Raw genomic sequence first — 20,000 nt, forward strand, 5'->3', positions numbered from 1 at the left:
AGCATGCATAAACCAAATGATAAACTGTCTTAGGTGACTGTTCTGTATCGGTGTGTCCCCAAGAAGAAGCATCAGGATATTAAACTGGCTAGGTTTTTCTTATCAAAAGTTGTTGAAAGAAATTTGCATGGGGGAGAAACCTCAGACAAAATAATGTTTTATGCTCTGTTGATGTATATTGTTATTATGTTGAATAATTTAATCTATTTTTATCTTAAAAGCCTTTATGTTTAAAAAGCTGACAGGCAGAATTCATCTTGGTAACTGAGCAAATTTCATCTTGAATTCCTTGACAGCTTACAATCCTGCAACTATGTGAATTTTTTTAGAGTAATATTAGGAAGTGTAGACACACTTTCAATCAAGATCAAATATGGATCTTAATACACAGATTAGATAGTCAAATGTCCCCTGCCAAAATCTGATACAACACCAAGAGAGATGGCCCTTGATGCCAAAAAATGAAGAAATACTTGAGATGTGGCTTATTTCAAAGGCTGACTTTCTGTGAGAAATTCCAAGCCTTGCCAGATGAATCCAAGAAGAGGACTAGAGGCCTTGGAGTGTGTAGAAGTAGAACATGATTTTATAATTTATAGTTCTCAATGCAACTTATTTGAGATACTACCAGTGAAAGCATTATGACATTTACAGGGAATCTGTGTTTCTCCTTGGAATTTCTTGGCTAGCTTGTCAAGTACTGAAGTCACAAAACTAATGATCAGATCAAAAATACTGTGTATCTTTTCTGGATTTGTAAACGTCTATCCCTAGCAACACTGAGTGCAGTAAATTAGTCCTAGAATGTTAGGTTGGTACTGTGTTATATGTGAAAACCATACAGGGTTTGTTGTTGGTTTTTTTTAATAACATAATTTTGTAAACAATGACAGGAGTCCACGATTGTCAGTAATATCATAGAATCACAGAATGGTTTGGGGTGGAAGGAACCTTAAAGACCATCCAGTTCTAACCTCCCTACCATGGGCAGGGACACCTTCCACTATTCCAGGTTGCTCAGAGCCCCATCCAACCTGTCCTTGAACACTTCCAGGGACGGGGCACCCACAGCTTCTCTGGGCAACCTGTGCCAGGGCCTCACCACTCTAACAGTAATTTCTTCTGTAGATCTAACCTACATTTACCCTCTTTCAGTTTGAACCCATTACTCCTTGTCCTATCACTTTATGCTCTTGCAAATAGTCTTTCTCCATCAGTAACATATGTCCCTAGAACTCAATGAGTGTTTCTCTAATCAAGAAAATTAAAACCCCTTCTTTTACAGACTTGATGCTGAGATGAAAAGTCTCCAGCATGCTGGTGCTGTGCTGCATAAAATTTTGTTTTCTAAGAAAGAAGAACATCTTAAAATTCTACACAGAAAGCAGCTCAGTTTTCTGAGTGGATGAGTCAGTCGGTGATGGTTTTTCCTCTGCCAAATCAGACAGTGGCTGAGGCCCCTCTTGCTGTGCAAAACCAGCGGAATGGATGAGCAATATCTGATGGGCTAGAGAAGAGATCTTTAGATGGTCTCAATAAAACTAGAGAGCACAGGGCACAGTATGCAAATGCTCTTTCATAAGCTGCACTGATCAAGTGCTGTTTCCTAACTAATAAAAAACTAATTGCTTGAAGGGAAGGTCACATATGGTGAAAATAACCAGGGATTGCACCAAGGACAAAGATCTTTGTAAAAAAAAAAATCTTTAAAATTAAAAATTTAAATTTCTACTTAATATTGGGTGCAGAACTTACTAGAAGCCAGGAACATTATTATATTCCTCTCTGCGCAGGAGACTCAGAACACACCTGTCAGTGCATATTTTTTAGCTCTTGTGGCAGCTGTCTGAGTTCTGGTGTCTGTCAGACTGTCCAGTCTGCCTGTCGACATTGGAAAGCCCGTAGGTGCAATAGAAGCAGAGAGCAAGCCAAAACGGATGGTATTGATGCTGCATTATCAGCACTAGGTGTGTTTTGAGGCAGGAATTGGACTGGATTTCGTCTGGTCCCCTCTAATGGAAGTCCCCGGGATCCACTTCATTTGAAGCTGTCGGCAGGGCTGATCTCCTCCAGGCCTTGTGTCCCTGCTAGAAGCTGGAGTACATTTGGTGCACATCTGGAACAATGTTCAGTTTCCTCCTAAGGAATTTAGTCCATGTGTAGTTAAATAACTCTGAGAATCAAACTAATACCCAGCAAATGGGCATGACCTGGGAATTTAACTCAAAACTGCGTGACTGCTCTGAACCGAAACAAATGTAGGTGTCATGTCTTCTCTCCTTTGTTGAACTTTGTGCTGGTAGCTTGGTAAAGGTAAAGAAGGTCTGTCTTCAGGAATAAAAAAAAATTTTCTTTTTTTTTTCAGGCAATGTTACATCATTAATTTGAAAACCAGCATTTTTGTTGACTCAAATGCAACATAGATGAATCCTATTTAACTCTGAGCACAAGTCAGGTTTTCCAAGGTATATCCTGTGACTGAGAAGCATTAAAAAAGGGAAAGGAAACTTTTACAATTAACCTCAAATGTGCATTCATGTGTAAATACGGTCATGAGACCTGTCTGAATGTGAACTCTTTATATATGTTCAAATTTGCTTTATTTTTCTGAATGCAAATGATCATGTGTGCAAAGAATTGTTTTAATTAGCATAACTGATATAGTTTCTTTTGTTTAACTTCATTTCACATTGCAATAAGGGGGGATTTTGTTTCTCTTGACATGGGTACAACTCAACTTTTTGGAAAAGAAGTACTGTTACTTCAACAATGAGTGTTGCAATTTGTAAAAATATTTTACTGCTGCCCAATAGTCTTGGAAGGGAAGAAAAATCTTTAGAGACTCACAGCCTGATTCTCACACACTTTTGCACATAAAAATGAAATTACATGTATCAGTACTGAACCTAAACCCGAAAAAAAGATCTCCAAAGAGACATATCTTATTAATTTGTTACCGTTTTAAAGTCACTTTCCCAAACCTCTGCTACACTTGTAACACCATCCTCTTTCCCCACAGTATCTGCTTAAAAGAGATCAAAGGATTTTTTTACAAATTCATATTGATTATGGTGAACTGGTTTACTCAGAAAAATATTCTGAATTGTTTCAGGTTTAAATTCTAAAAAACCAGCATCTTTTTAGTTTTCAAATGGTTTGAACACAGTTCTGAATACTGAATGCACTACTAAGCACTGCAATACTCTAGGAAGTTTAACTCACATAGTAGGTTAGTTTATACTCTCTTTCAAATGTCAAGCACAGTAAAACGTGCTGTTTGTGTAACTCTTAGTGGAAGCTCTCCTGCATGCTGCCAAAAGGCAATTTTTACCAAGTTCTTATACTCTACATATGAAGTATGTAGACAGGATGTGTATAGTATGAAGATGGCTAATCAGAGCTTGCTATGCAATTCTTAGTAGAGTATGGAAAGAAAATGAGATAAAAATGCGAAGGGCAAAGTTCATGAAGAGCCAAACAGGGAAAGTGCAGTGGGAAGAGTGATGAAACAATATGTAAGCTCCTATCTGCCCCAAGGAGTCCAACAGTGGGAGACCAAGTGCTCTGCAGTGAGTGTTTGGGTTTAGAAAGGAGATGGCAGAGAATCCTGACTTGCTCAATGGAAATCTTGACAAAACATCTGGTCTCAGACTCATTTCTCTGATAGTCGTACAGATTGCTCCTGTCTAGTTTTCCCTATGCATTCTTTTCTCTGCTTTACTAGGGCCTTGAGAAATAGAAAAGAAGATGTCATCTCAAGCTAATTCTATAAACACTGCTATCAGAAAAGACATTTTAAACTATCATAAATAGACTCATTGTGCAACTGAAGTCTTGGAACAAGAGTGGGTTATAGCTCAACCATTGTTAAAGGTTAATGTTCCTATCATTGCATTCCTTTTTCTAGTTCCCATAACCAGGCTGTAATGATAGATAAATATATGAGCTATTTCTTTGTGTTGGCAAAATCACAATTCAGAAAGACATAGTTTCCTAAGTTATTTTTAAACTAATATGCTGGTTTATAGCTAGATGAACAAACCCATCTTTTTTAAGAGAAAGGAGAAAGACTTTTTATGTTATGCTGCTTTTGCAGAAAGCGAGTGTTTTTGTCTATCAACACAGAGTAGCAGCTTTATGAAGTCAACTCATGAACTGAAAAGGAAACTAATTAAAACAATAATATTAATTTACTGTTGCCAATTGTTAACCAATCTGGTACTTTCCACAATTATTTTTACGGTCGTAAAATAATTTGAATGTCTTTGTCATTGTTCTGTATTGTTATGTTCCTGTAAGTGCTGAATGCTGATTCCAGGGCAGAAATTTTATTTCTTGTTAGCTGACTGAGCAACAGAGTGTGCACATCTCTCTTCCCAGCTCTTTCAGTTTTCCTGCAAGGAGCAAAGTAATGTCTTCTCTATTTTGGTGGATTTCTGTGCTTCTTGATTAGTGCACGAAGAGTGCCTTTTATCAGTGAAGTATTCTGATATAATATTGTAATTCCTAGGCACCTCTGCAGATTGAGGCCTAAAAGTTTTCTTATGACAGGGAAGGGGTAGAGTATCTTAGCCCAGGCTTTCTTTAGAAGTCAGGAGCAAGAATAGTTATTATTCACAGTTTAATCAGATTTGGAGAAGCTTCTGAGTTTCCATAAAATTCCTCTTGCCCAGCACTACTAGTCTGCTCAACCATCTGCAGAGTCTCAGGCGCTTCTGAGCTGGCAGGTCTGAGTGATGGATCTTGTGCGTTGCTCACTCTGTGTTTTACAGGCAATTTTCTGGTGAGTCTTTAGCACAGCTCAGCTGTGCTGTGCTCAGCACCTGTTCAAAAAGCTTGAATACCATTTTACTGCCACTGCTTACAGGTTTTCTGGTTCAGGGACAAACTGAGAGGAGGAAGCAGGCCAGTTGCAGCTACCTCCTATTTTTGGAGTCCAATCTACTGGAAATGTTTCTGAACTAAAAGTAATCCCAAACAAATTTTTTTTTTTCCCAGGAAAAGAAAGCATCCTCTTAACTCTTTCCTGGCTTGTGGTGGTTTTGAAGGGAAATAAATAATTCCCTCTTTAACGATCTCAAGGGAAATACCTGTGAAAGGTAAGTCAGATGAGACATTTTAATAGCATGACTCCATGGCAGTGGTATATCCTAGTGAACAGAGCCACTCAAACTGGGGCCTCAGATGGTGTCTGAGTAGGAGGCCGTGGTTCCCTGCAGAGGTTCAATAATCATATTTTTCTTTAGAGTGTGTGTTAAATGTCCTTAAGCGAGAGATGGACAGGGAGCCCTCCTAAGGAAATTCTTATTGAAACATTCTTAGTTTTTTAACACAAGAAGAAATAATGAAGGTCTTTCTGAAATTGCTTTCTGTATATTAGTGGTATATCTGCTAATACTGTTTAGGTAAATTGTTAGGTAATCTTTTCATGAAAAATTTAGACTTTTTTATTTAAAAAATCCCCAACAAACAAACCAAAGCCCCCAAAAAAACTCCAAAAAACAATCAAAGGGAAAGGCAAGCATGTATTAACCTTTCAGCAAAGAACAAATACTGCCAGTGCATCTTTGTGAACAGTGAACCCTTTATTCATTTTCTGAAATTGTTAACTCTGAAATCTAATAAGCACTCAAAAAATTTTGGGCACTAGCTCTTTGGTTCCAGCTATATTGACCCTGAATGCAAAGAACCAGTAATAAACAATTTTAAACTCTGTTATCATTAAAGAAACCTCCTGCATATCTTCTTTTGTGCAGATCTACTGTTCACAGTGCTGTGTGTTGGTCGTTTACACAGAGGAGCACATAGTACTGTTTATAAGCCTCATGTGAATGTAACTTAAATTTGCCCCTTGTTAGCGCTGAAGTAGCAACTCTAATATGTTTTTCAAATTTTACTTTTTCTCTATAGACTGCTTTTAGTCTTCTGTGCAACCCTTCTGTTGTGTCTGACAAAAAACATCAGAGAAAAGAATCCATGGCATTTGAGGAGGAGGTTATTAGGGACAGCGTGGTGGCAGTAGTTTGGACTAAATATGTTTTAATAGATACAGGGGTACACAACTGTTGTTTCCATAGCTTTTGTCTCTCTTTCAATGACTTGGTAAAGATTTGAATTTCTGATTTTATTCCCAGCTGTGAGGTTTACTATATTAAAATTGAACAAACATTATCTGTAGTATTGTTTTATGTGCTGCTGAGACAGATATCACTAAAGGATGAGACAAATGTGTTGTATCTGTAGGGCAGGAGAAACACAGGGCAGGGATACCTGCCCTTTAAAAGAGTTTCAGTGACTAGTGCTTATATGGAAAAATTATGTTAGTTCTTCTTTTCTTGACAGACACCGTGTACTCAGCTCTTTGCAAAACCTTGAAACTCAGCATCACACATTATGTCTGGTTTGCCTTCATTGGGATTATAAAATTAATATGGTTTCAGGTACTAGTTTGGGTGCAATCTCTTCAAAATCTATACAAATTTTAAGCAATGAAGTAGGCCTATAGATTTTGGCCTCTGGTAAGACTGTGATAATACAGCTAATTATAGGCTCGTTTACCAACAATATGCAGGTATTTGTAAGAAAGAAAAAAAATCAGTGAAACTGAAAGAGGTCTAAGAGCAGTTTTATTCAAGAGATCTCTTTATGGTAAAGTAGTATGCTTTTTGTTTACACAAAAAGCTCTGTTTAATTAAATAGGGTGATATATAGTATAGACACGTTGGTTGATGACACATAACATGAAGAATTGGGAGGTTATGCTATGTATATTAACCCAGTTCGCTCAAGGCTGTCCCCTTAAGTTTTACTAAAGGTGTTTTCAAAGCCTGCACAACTATCAGATTTCATGAAACTTCCTGTAAAATGTCACCCATGCTTATGCAGTACAGTTTATTCCTCCAATTTTTATGGAATATAATGCTAAATACTGAGGTTCTGCAAAAATCAGCATGACTTTATTTTTTGCACATTTTTATTCAGCATAGAAATTAACCTAACTCCGAAACATTCTTTTTATTAGAAGCAGCAAAATGATAACGCAATTTTTGCTAAATTGAAAGTTAGTATGTGATTTGCTGGTTTCAGCGTTAGAGATATTATTTTGTTAAATCCAGGTTTTCTTTAGTATTTCTTTAGGTTTTTAAGCTTAGTTGTGACATTTTCATACAGTAAATTAAATATTTTTCAAAGTTATACATTTTTAATTTGGATTGGTGGTGAAATTTAAAACTTCAGCATGGAGATACAAATTTTAACTTTTAAATCTTTCACAAAAAATGAATAAGAGTATAATGAATTGTAAGAAAGGACTGCATTTTTTTCATTGTAGGTATTCTAATTAGATTTTTGCAAACCCCAAAACTATTTCTAAAAACATGTTTTGCAATCCATTCCACTCCCTCTGAAAGTACAGTGTTTTAAATCAAAACAGTTCAATTTGTCTTAAAGAAGTAAACACTCAAAATCTTGCAACAAAGGAAATTTTGACGGACATTTTTAAACTACTGCATCTGATCAGACTACCACATTAAAAATATGAAACATGATTTGTAAGAGGATATGAACAACTTTGGGTGGATTTTTTTAATGCATTTGTCACATTTCCATGTGAAAAAGAAAAGGTATTTTAGAGAAAGTAATTTTTATTTCATAGTATTAAAAAAAATAAGCCCTGATCCTCCTTTTACACTTAGGTATTACTAAGTAATACTTTTTTTAAATATACATATGGTAGTCCTTCAAGTTCAAGGGAACTACCCCTGCCTTTGAATCACTAAGAATATTCATTTTGATTTATCTGAATTATCTTCAGTGTTTGAGGATTTAGGATTAAAAAAAAAAAGTCTATTATTTCCAAAAGAGGGACAGCATTTGTTGTGATATTCATTGGTAGGAGAAATTATCTTTTATTAAATATGACATGATATATTTACCTGTAAAGATTTCGTTCAGAGACATGAAAAAATTAAAGAGAGAGAGAAAGTGATAACCCAGAGTCTCCATACATCTTAATTTTTCAGCAAGACTTTATGGTAACCCCTGAAATTTTTCCATCTTGTTCTTCTGTTTTAAAACAGGCTTTGCACAGATCGAACCCCAAAATTTTCATTGTGAGAAACTGCAGCATTTCAAACCAGATTTTTGTTTGGCACAGATGTCTAGATGTCTTTTATATAGGAATTTCAGTCCAGAGGCAGTGGATAATTCCAGGTAGGCATCCAGGATGGCCACCATGCTCTTACTGAAGTGGTTTTGCTGGTCCCTGTGCACTGCTGACGCAAATGCCCCTCAGCCCCCTTCCACTGAGTGCTGATTCCTCTCTGCCTTCTGTGCCCTGGAAAACGCTGACAGTTCCATCATATTTGGGTCGTTTTGACATTTGATTATCACCTATGGCTAGTGTGGAAAAAACCATCTCACTGTGCTCATGCAGCTCTATCTTATGGTGGAGCTTTGCAGATCTGCAAACTGATCTGTCTGTGCACTCAGACTCTGTACACTTAGAAGGCTCTCACAGATTTAATTGCCTTGCCAACAACTTTTGTTCAGTAAAATTGGCTGGCTCTTCCCAGCCTAGGAAAGAGAAGGCAAGGCCAGAGTTGGTCCACTGGAAAGGGAGGGTGCAGCCCTGCTAAATTGGTGAAGACTTTCCCCTAGCTCTTACCTGGGACTTGAGCTGGGTGCTGCGGTGCAGTTGTGAAGAATGTTGCTCTGCAACCTGAAAGAGAAAGACTGATTAGGGAACTTGCACAAAAACAAAACCATCCTTCCCTTTCTCCCCCCTCTCTCTTTTCCCAGCCCTTCACTTGAACAACCTCCTGTAATAAAAAAATATTACTTAAAAATGTGTGACACATTCTGAGGAAGATTGCTGGACCTAATTTCCTTTCTGTTTTTCCTTGCCTCCCTATATAACCTTCAATGTCATAGCTCAGAAGCTTTCTTTGGCAAGAGGAGAGGGTTGTGTCAAGAACAGAGACAGCCAGTGATATGTTTTAGTGTATCATGGTACATATGCAAACACATACCTTGGGTAATGGGCGAGGGAACATCAAGGAACTGCTGGGGGGAGAGAACAGGATGAATGTGGGGCATGAGAAATGCCACTGCAGGAGATAGTCATGCTTTTCATGGTCCATGTGTTGGTCACATCATGAATATTTTTTCTTACAACTGATTTTGTTGCGCATATAAAGTTATTTTTGTAGTAACAGACCACGCAAAGATGGCTGGTGATGAACATGTCTGTCTCTTACCTGTAAAGCAGATTCAAGTAACAAGAAGTGATTGTCCTGCTCTGCTCTGCAGAATATTGAATATTGTGGCAGTTTTGGGCACCACAGTATAAGAAAGACGTTAAGCCACTAGAGAGTGACCAAAGGAGGGCAATGAAGATGGTGAAGGACCTTGAGGGGAACCTGTATGAGGAGTGGCTGAGGGCACTTGATCTGTTCAGCTGGAGGAGACTGAGGAGAGACCTCACTGCAGTTACAACTTCCTCGTGAGCGAAACAGGAGAGGCAGGCAGTGATCTCTTCTCTGTGGTGACCAGTGACAGGACCTGAGGGAATGGCCTGAGGTTGTGTCAGGGAGGTTCAGGTTATATACTAGATAAAGATTCTTCACCCAGAGGGTGGTTGGGCACTGGAACAGGCTCCCCAGAGAAGTGGTCACAGCACCAGGACTGACAGAGTTCAAGAAGAATTTGGATGACACTCTCAGGCACATGGTGTGACTCTTGGGGATGGTCCTGTGCAGGTCTAAGAGCTGGACTCAATGATCCTTGTGGGTCCCTTCCAGCTCAGCATATTCTGTGATTCTGTGAAATGGCTGCCTTGAAAGTGTAGTCAGTGCCCCATTATCAGTCTTTACGTGTTCCCATTTACAGTGCAATCCTCTCAGCATCACCTTCATCCCTGTATGATGTCAATAGTTGTTAGATCCCGTCAAACATCACAAACAGCAATGACTCATGCTGAGGCAGATGTAATTAATTACAGTTGCATTTTTTGTGCTAATACTGATGTTTTTTGCTCCTGACATAAAAGAAACAGGGAAGAAGGGAAAGGGACAGCATTCTCCTTTCTGGTAGCAACGTTATAAAGTGTTTGTAGCTTTCAAAATAAATGACTGTTCTTTTCCAATTTTTTTTAAGGGGGGAAAAATATCCTGCTGAGATGCAATCTTAAGCAAAGTACAAGAAGTTCCCAAAGGATGCTGAACATGAACAAAAACATTTCCAGCATTCTTATAATAATACTCTGTTTACTTTGTCAATTAATGATTCATTACCCAAAACAGCTTGTGCATTACAAATGGCTCTGCACTGTATTTATGGAGCTGCAAACTGTAAAAGGCAAAGATGGCTTCACTTTTCTTGCAGCCATTTGTTTATCTGAATAGCAGAAAACAGACTTTTAGAGAGAGTTAGTGTATTATATGTTTGTTTACTTCGTCTTTCTTCTAGTGTCTTTGCTCTTTGATGAGGAGCTCATAACCTATCAGGTTTACCACACTAAAACCGAACAGGTCTGGGTTATCTTTATTTTCCTTTACAAAGTGACAGTAGGAATGTAGGCAGGACTTACAGACTGGATGTACAGCCTGGAGTTAGTCCCCTAAGCCTGGGAGTACCAGGCAGAGGATTTCTAGTCCTGTTTATTTCTTCAGATTTAGAGAGCCATAGCATCTCCTCTACCACTGCTACTGCTCTTGGGTCTGAGAGATACCTGGGCCACAAATTACCTCTATTTCCCTTTCAAGAAGACCTGTTGCCCCATTACCACCACGGACAGAGGAGCAATGTGAGCCCATGACTGCAAGTGTGCCCAGAAGCTGAAGGCACAAATGGGTTTCCAAGAGCCATCACAAGTTGGTCATGCAATTACTGCAGGACAGGAAAGAGGTCAGACCAAGCATTCAGCTGGCATAAATCAGTCCAGCCTGTCACTGCCTTTAGTGGAATTGGTTGATTTATATCAGTTGAGAATCTGACCTATCACAGACAGAGATGGAAAATGTAGAGCAGTTGGATTCAGTGGGAGTTGTGCTCTCCTGTCACGTGTGTAATATAACTGAGTTCCTGCAGCTGTGGGAGCTGCATCTCGGATTTCCCCACTCTGGTGGTGTTCTTCAAATTATGGCAGAGCTCTTCAGTCACAGAACATTTTTGTTTTATGTTATTGTCATTAGGCCATCTGAGCTTGGCTAAATATGTGGTTGTAACTTTATTAGACTTCTCCTAAATTTAATTTCACCCTTGATGGCTTTCACCTTGATAAATTGCATCATAAATGGACATAGGTGACAGCTGGAATCTTCAAAGATTAGTCTAAAATAACAGATTTAATGGTTTTATTTTACATATTATAGTCACAGAATTTGATCCAAAGCCCAACATGGAGAAACTCTCTTGTCTTCAAAAGACCATATTAAACAGACATTGCCATTGCTGGTGCCAAAAGATTCAAGTTGTTTATTTGCAGTCTTATCTTCAGAACAGTTTGTTAGACACAAATCCACAGAGGGATTTGCTCAGAAAGCCTCAGATATCCAACTCTTCCAAGAGAGTCCAAGGTGTGCAGACTCCATGTCTAGCATCCAAAGGAAGAATCAGTACTTCATGAACAGAAAAGCAGCCAGGGCTCTTCATACCAGCAGGTAGAGAGGAAAAAGGGCAGCAAATACCTTGTATCTGAAAAGGAGAGGAAGTACACTGTGCTCAGCATCACCAGACTCTCCTGCTCTCCACTTGGGATTCATGTAATTGAGATCACTTGAGAATTGTGAGACATAAGAGCTTTGGATCCCCTTAGAAGCTATTATTGCTTTAAAAATAAACCTGGCATTTCCTGATTCTGCAAAAATTTGCATATTTCTTGAATATTAGTGTGTCAACACAGAGATATTAATCAATAGTATCAGATAGTGTCTGCAAAATCATCTTTGCCTCCCAGAAGTTTTTTTTTGTTCTTATCATTATCAGTTTTTATGAGCATTATGTATCTTGTGAATGTTAGCTAACTAGGCTGATATAAATCTTTGAGCAGTGAGAACTGAAAAGATACTTGCAAGCAATTGTGCAATAACTATATTAAAATAAAACAAATTGGGTCCAAAGTCTAGACATTTGCCTTTTAGTTATATGATTCTTATCTCTGTCATACAGTTTCTCCATGGAGATGGTCAGTCCCCACAGAAGAAAAGATAAAAGGTCAGCAGCAGTGTTGGCCAAACAGTACAGTTTGAACTGGTATAGTATAATTTTTCCTTATTGAGCTAATTAAAAGTATAAAGCCAAATTAAGCATTATTTTCTCTGATAAGCCTTCTATATGTTCCAGTAGTAGCTCTTCTGCTTTTCGAAAAGCCCAAGTCTGGATCCAACACCTTTTAGAAAACAGTAAAAATGAGGCTAATTTCCAACTGAGCAAAAGTTGGACTCAGATATGGAAACTCAGTAAGGACTCTACTCTGCAGGTCAGGATTCAAAAAGAATTTCAAGGTATCTCAGGCAGGTCCATGCTCTCCAGCTGGTTCCACACATCCTTTGGCAGGGAATGCTCTTTTCAGGATTTTCAGGAACTTACAGATGTTTCACCACTGTGCTGTTTCAGGGCATGGTATTCCTGTTTCCTTTCTGGAAAGGACATGTGGGGAGTTAGATGGAGATAAGGCCATGCAAACTTGAGATCTTCTTTTGAATGGCTTCTTTTGTGAGTACACTGTGTATCTTTGCAGACTAGTGCTGGTAGCCTTTAATTTCCTCTGCAGAATTTGACTCAGTGACTTTAACTGAGGGCTTTGCATGACTTAACACACAATGTGAGTAAGTAAAGAATACCTACAGGTACAGAAAACTGCTCAAGAAATAATCTTATGTAGAACTAAAAGGATGCTGTGGCTTCAGAGCATATTCAGTTTGCAGTTACATTAGCAGTCTTACAGAAGCCACTGGGTGTTGTCACATAAGAGAGGTTAGGAGAATTTGGACTCCTAAGCAGATTTTACTGCTATTAAGTGATATATTGTGATTTACCTTGGATTCTATAGAGGAGCTTTTGTCCTCAGAACATGCAGTGGAGGAAAGAGAAAAAATAATCATCTTTTTGGAGAAAACAGATGAAGATAGCAGGGTTGGTACTGATCCTAAGTCTGATGGGATACAATTGTCTGTTTTCCCTAAATGCTTCTCTGTGTTTCCATTCTGTTTTATTTATGAAGAAAACTTGTGGAAGTTTCATTGTATGGCACTGGAAACTAGAGAACCTCAGAATACAGGTGATCTCTTGTTTATTTAATGTTAGGCAAGTAGACAGAATGGTGGAGAATTCCTGTGCTTATATCTTTCTTTCCAAAATCCTGTTAGATGGCCAACTCAGATGCTTTTGTAAACCTGGACTAGTGCCTTCATTTAGGCTGTCTAGGTAAGTTTGTATTGCATTCATCGATGTCATAGTACTCCAGCCATGTATTTTGATTTTTTTTCTTTTAACTTGAAAGCATATTTATAAAGTGTATTATTTTTATTTAATGGTTCCTCCTTTTGGAAACTCTGGATAACCATTAATGTATGGGCACTACTGATGATTCTTTTCTACTAAGCATTTACACTTTCAACACTGGAAATAGCTTGTTTAAAGCAAAAGCAATTTTATCTACCTGAGCTGCAGACAATTCTCTTTATCTTTTCTTTTTTTGAGGGGGAATTGGACAATAATTCTTAAGAAAAGTATTTTCATATATAATAAGAAAGAATATGATCAGAGAATGGTTGGAGAATTGCTCACAGCACCTAACAAAGATAACTCAGAGGGTGTTCATTATTAGGTAGTAGGTAAATTTGCATGATACTTGGAGGTAAAAAGGAAATGCTTGAGATGCGGTAGAATTATTGCCTGTTGAGATGTAAAATGATTAACTGGTTCACATGGGTTCTTGTGAATTGGCAAGTTCAATAATAACATATTTTCATTGTTTCCACAAATTTTGCTGTTTTGAGAACAGAAGAGATTTCAATTTGCTCAAGCATAACCACTATATGTTTTTACAACCAAGTTCATGATTCCCAGCTCAGTTTGCTCCCTACTTTATCAATTCCCTCCCACCACGATTTCTTGTTGCAAACAGAGAGTCAAGACCTATGAATAAATCCCCTGCTGTCACCTCAGACACACTGTTTTGAGGTTGTTTTCTAGCTTATTTCCGTGTTGACATCTCACAGTCATGATTCTCTCTCCAACCTCTAATGTTATTTCTGAGCATTTTTTCTTGAACTGCTTGAGACTGTTGACAGGAACCACTTACTGAAGAGCTCTACTGACACCACTCATAAGAATGCCAGAGTCAAAAAGACAGAGGATGGTATCTTTATAAATTGAAATATTTGAATCAGTAAGAATTCATTGTCTTCTGGAACCACATGATTTCACCCTAAATTGCTTCTCTAGCAGTGAGTGAGATAGCAATCGAAGTTATTTCTTCTTGGACGATTCTTTTTTTGCAATTAGTTTAGGTAGGAATTGAGGCTATTACCATTTCTTGGAATGTTTCTCTCTCTGTTAGATCTCCTTCTCCCAAATTGCTCATCTAGTGTGTTTGTAATCACAATTAGTCTCCCACAGGGGTTTTCTTTTGGATGTCTTTTTAAAGAAAGGGATTTATGAGGTTACCCTGTTAAAGTAATGAGAATGTGCTTTATTGCAGGACAGACATGGTTCAACCTCTCTCACAACACTAACTCGAAGTGTTGGAGCCAATCTTTTCAGGGGGTTTTATTCAGGAAAGTTTGCATGGAGCTGTGTTCTGTCTAGTATTCACACAGGTGTGTGAATACAAGCAGAAAAAGTGAGTGCCAGCCCAAACATCCTAAGCACCTTCTGACACAACCTCAAGAGAGAGAAATAAAATTTGAAGTTTTGAACTATAGTAATTTAATAACCCACCACTTCTAAGATTGGCACTTGACAGCTTGCATCCACTGATACTGGCAGATGAGGGACTTGGCACCCAAAACATTCAAAATCCTTCTCCTTGAAGTTCACAGTGTCAGTGCTATGCTTGGATAAAAATTTTTGTTTTAAATTTCATACCTGCCCTCCAGAATTTGGCCTGTTAGCATCTGAGGTTTTGGATTCGGGCTTTTTGCTAGTGGATGCATTCTCTCCCTTTATAGACCCTGTAGAGTACTACAGTTAAACAACCTGAGCTGTTCCTGTGCTCTAACCACTTTCCTAATCTCGATCCTGGACTAAAAAACATGGAGAAGTAGCATACTTCAAACCCACTAGAAAATAACTTTTGACATATGATAGTTAAAGCTTAAGCTAGTTCCTATCTTATCCCTCTGTGTATTTATAATCCCTCTTGAATTCCAGCACATTTTGTTTTGACATTTTTCTCAAGAGTTACCAAGACTAATATGAGTAGTTTCAATCTACTCCAAAACTTTGATACAAAATAAAATACACCAAAGATTTAAATGATATAAACAGCTATGTAGTGAATACTTAACTGTATCGTGGCAGGAGAGCTCAGGGACTCAGTTTCAAAATGGAGTTTTCTTCATCTTCCCTATCTGTTATAATACATTTAGTCAAATTGGTTATGATTCTAAACCACGAAACATAAAGTACTGAATGTACAAGGCATCCTTAAATGCTTTATTTTTATACTTAAGAGATGTATAACAAACAAACTGGGGCTTTTTTTGATAGGTCACCCTCCTGCAGGAGCTCTTCTAGCAGAGCAAGTGCCTTTATGGCACAGCCCCATTGGTGTCCCCGTGGTAGCCTGTGTGGGAGATCCTACCACATTCAGCTCTGTTCAGGCTTAAAACTGAAATCAGCCTCACCATGTTTACATTGGGGAAGACCAGCAGCTGCCCTGGTAGTAAAAGGTTGTCTGAAACAACTGGTAGTTTTACAAGATGAACCAGTACTTTTTTTCCCTTCCACACCCCAACCCCCTGGCCTTCTTTCGTTGCTTAATCTTGCAAGCCCATTCCAGAAAAACGCAGACTCGCCACTTAGCCAACACAATCAGTGCTGTTTCCTGTTCACTGCTTACCATATTCCCTGCTTTTGGAGGGCTGGCAATTCCAATATGGCAGAGGGAAGCAGCTGCTGCCCTGAAGTGCCTGTGGGAGGGCACCTGCTTTTTTGTTTCTTCATCTCCTCTGATCAGTGAGTGCCTGGTCTGCCTTCCACATGGTCTGAGACCTGCACGTATTTTGCAGCATTGCACCACATAGACTAAAAGGGTTGAATTGTGCAAACAATTCTGTGATAAAATCCCTGAGTTGTCTCATCCCTTTGGAGACCTTCTCCTGTGGGAAGACAGGGAGCTGTGCCCAGATGTCCCCATGGACATATTTTGAAAGTATTTCCAGGCAAGGCTGAATCGACACTTGTGGACGGCCCTGCTTAAATGCATTTTAGCTTTGTGCAAAATTAAGCCACAGTGTAAATGTCTTCAGATTAAAAGTCTTCTTAAGAAAATTGCTTGGATATTATGTTGGGAAGTACTTACAGCCCTCAGCTTGGATCTTGTGCACCTATGTCTAAGGCACCATGTCCTGCTTAGAACTCATCCTTGTAAAAGAGAGGTTGAAAAACTGGAGCAGTTTAAACAGTGACATCAACAGTGTTTTGAGCAGAATGTTGGGCCAGATGGCCTCCATAGGTCCCTTGGCCTTATATTATTCTATGGAGCATTGATCCTCTCAATTTTGTGTTACTGATGTTTTCAATATGAGTGTCAGGCTGTTCCTAAATTATGGTACTTTAAGTGTATGGAGGAAAACAAAAGCATGCAGCCTATTGCTGCAGAAATTACTGTGGGAAAAAGGATTTAGGCGTGTGATTGCAAATGGTTGTACTTTTCACTGAAAAAGGAATCAGCAGTAGAATAAGCTCCACTACCATCTACGTTCTTTTTCTTGTGCTTCAGTCACAGAGGTTTGTATACATACAAATTAAGGACAGACTATACGATGGAAGAATCATTTGTTTTTAAGTCTCCCGTTGATTGATAGTGCAAATAAAAGAATTTCTAAAATGCAGAAATCCAGTCCTAATTTCCTGAGTTATGCACTTATCTTTTTGTACTTTATTATTGAATTGAGATGTTTAGATTGCATTTTTTTTACTGTCATATTGCAATTATAGCTGGTTATTGTGATTTGAGGGTTTTTTGGCTATTTGTTTAATGAACTTTGGAACTACTGTAATTTTTTTTTTTTTGGTCAAATTTCACATGAATTTACTTAATTCTATTTTGCAGTGTTATTGCTGCACACAGTGTGAAAAATTGCAGTCATCAAAATTGGTTTAGGAGGCCAATGCATCTGTCAATATTACATTTTTTTTTTTCCATTCTACAGAATTGTAGGATAAAATGTCTTTCTTATTGCACAGTCCTTTCCCTTTAGAACCGATTACAAAAGGGAGGGCTCTTCCAAAGTACTTATTATGGTTGTTTCTTATTTCTGTTACAGTTGTCTGAGGCCCCAGTCAAAATCAGTCATGTTATTCTAAGCATTAGTTAATACATAGAAGCAGTTCTTGCTCAGTGAACTCATATTTAAGAGGCAATGCAAATAGATAAAAGAAAATACATAATCCATTCCTTTACAGGCATCTTGAACTTTATTGTCAGTGCAAAAAGGCAGCACAAAATGTGTTCATAAAACAAGACTGCTAACTGAAATTAAAATTCTGGCAAATCGATGGAGCAAAAGTCATAGTTATCTGAAAAGATGTAGCTGCCATGGTGGACAGGAGATTAGCAAGCATAAAATGTGCTGCCTAGAATTCTACTTTGACCAAAATTACTTGATATAAAAACATCATCCTTCTAATCTTCCCTACCATCCACTGTTGCTGATACCTCAGCAAAGGGTTTTAGTGTTGCTTATGAGGCTTTTTGTAGTGAGAAAGAACAAACTCCTGTCTCAAATCCTGATTCAATGAGAGGCAAACTAAATGTAAATTGTCATTGCAAAAAGTTAGATGTATCTTTGTTAAGGTCTTCCTTATCCCATGAAAACATACTGCCTGGCTTTGGTCTAGGTCTTTATGAAAATGACCATTTGTTTGAAAAATGCAATTAAGAAGATCAATTAATCTCTTATTTGCTTTCCCTCTCCAATTGATTTTAACCACATCTCTATGGGTAATAGGTCCAGTTAATTGTCATCTGCAAAGTTAAATATTTATTTTGACACCAGCTGTTAAGATAAGAGAGGGTATCTTCCACAGAAACCCATGTTCAAAACTAACTTTCTCACATAACAGAAAAAAACCAAATTCATTATTCACATTTCAATTGTATTATAGGTCTTCATAAGTTATTCTAATTCTATTCCATCCTTTTATTGTTCCAATGGGGTGCTCTTCATTGCTATTGCTGACCCACTTCCAATAGTGCATTAAGCTATGTGATTAACATCTGTCACATGTTGTTTGTACTCTCATCTTCTCCCCAGGGATGTAAGTGTGTGCAGTGAAGTGTCCTGTTAATTTGTTACTTTAAATATGCATGTTGCTGTGTATTTATTAATGAAGGCAAGGTCGGGGAAATAGGCCTTACATGTGGACCAAAACATGAGTAGATTTGTGATGCATTTTTTCCTCAGTCCTGATGTCAAATAATAGTATTGTGAGTAAAATTAATGTAGAGACTTTATTTTATAGGGGTAATATGATGTCGCATATTCTTTTTACAGCTTCTGTCACTGTTTTGTTTTACTATATTTGTTCTTACAGAAATGCATGTTTGCTTACCAGTGAATTATCCTCAGTCCAAAATGCTTTTTGGATCATAGATTATATTTATCTCCAGGAGCAACACTGAAGATATCATAAGCACATATATGTATGGTACTATCTAACAGTATTTTAACCTTAGAAGAATAAGTACTGCCAGTAAAAACCAGTCCTTCATCAAGAAGTGATGGGCACAGTTTTACAGCAGTTTAATTTTTATTTTATTTTTTTCTCGTTTGTGGTTTCCGAAGTGGTTCCTCGTGCAACTTGTCTTTGCTTTCTTTGCTCATTTTTTTGTCCAGTTTATTTCTGGTCATCTTGGCCTATGCAAAAGCTAGAAGCTGTGAGCCATTAGCTTTCAAAAATGTGAAAACTTGTTTTTGTAGTTATTGGGCTGTTTCAGACTAAAGTGTTGGAAACAGCTGGGCGGCTAATCAGTAACTTTCTGAGAAATACTAATTAATGAAAAATTTAGTGGTCTGGATTGCTTTTAGAGCAAGAGGCTTGCTACTTGTCAGGTTTCTATATCCACTGGATGTTTGCTTTGTTATCCTAAGAGCACTTTCTAAATGGAAAAAGGAAAGTTTGAAAAAGAATGCACGATAACAGAAAATGAGAAGATTATAAATATGAACTCTGGCTCTCTTAAGCGGAATGGCTAAACTTGTGGGGCCAGGATTTCATCCTGAAGGTTTCTGATAATGTTTTTTCAAGCTACAGAATACAAGTGTGAAGAAATACTATTACCAATGCTATACAAAAGTGGAGGATGCCAAGAACTACAGTGTATTTTATGTTACAATGTTTTCTCTGTGTCACTGAGAGTCACTGTCACCAGACTTCCCACATGGGACTGATTTTCTCTGTCACACTCAACTCTTTGAAACAATCGTGATTGCGAAATTTGGCATATCAGGTTTCAGTACTGCCACTTGCATCCCTTCTCCTTCCCTCTTTGTTGCCTGGTCTAATGTAATTCTTCATTTTGTTCTGGTTTTGCCCAGGCTAACCCAAAAACTGTAAAAATATCCATTAGCTTTGGTTCGGGTTAGCTAGGTTTCCAAAGCTTAGCAAGCTGATAGAACAGTTCCTATTTCATGTTACATTTTCCAAATAAAATAAGACCTCTGAGCCACTGTTGGTATAGCAAGGATAGCTAAGATTGCAACAGAGAGAAGACCTGGATACAGAAGAGATTATTTGCTCCACAAAATCCATTTCAACATTTACCAGAC

The 20,000-nt window shown here is 38.0% G+C and overlaps 1 long non-coding RNA gene across 1 annotated transcript; it reads left to right on the plus strand.

Annotated features, from left to right (window-relative positions):
- The first annotated feature begins 2,370 nt into the window (after nt 1–2,370).
- LOC113975554 lies at nt 2,371–8,173 on the plus strand. The gene is made up of 3 exons (XR_003536851.1): nt 2,371–2,465; nt 4,999–5,099; nt 8,079–8,173. It is a non-coding gene; the product is annotated as an uncharacterized LOC113975554 (long non-coding RNA).
- Nucleotides 8,174–20,000: the final 11,827 nt, after the last annotated feature.

Source organism: Neopelma chrysocephalum, unplaced genomic scaffold (genome assembly GCF_003984885.1).
Source record: "Neopelma chrysocephalum unplaced genomic scaffold, ASM398488v2 Primary Assembly neopelma1_139, whole genome shotgun sequence".
Classification (NCBI taxonomy): domain Eukaryota; kingdom Metazoa; phylum Chordata; class Aves; order Passeriformes; family Pipridae; genus Neopelma; species Neopelma chrysocephalum.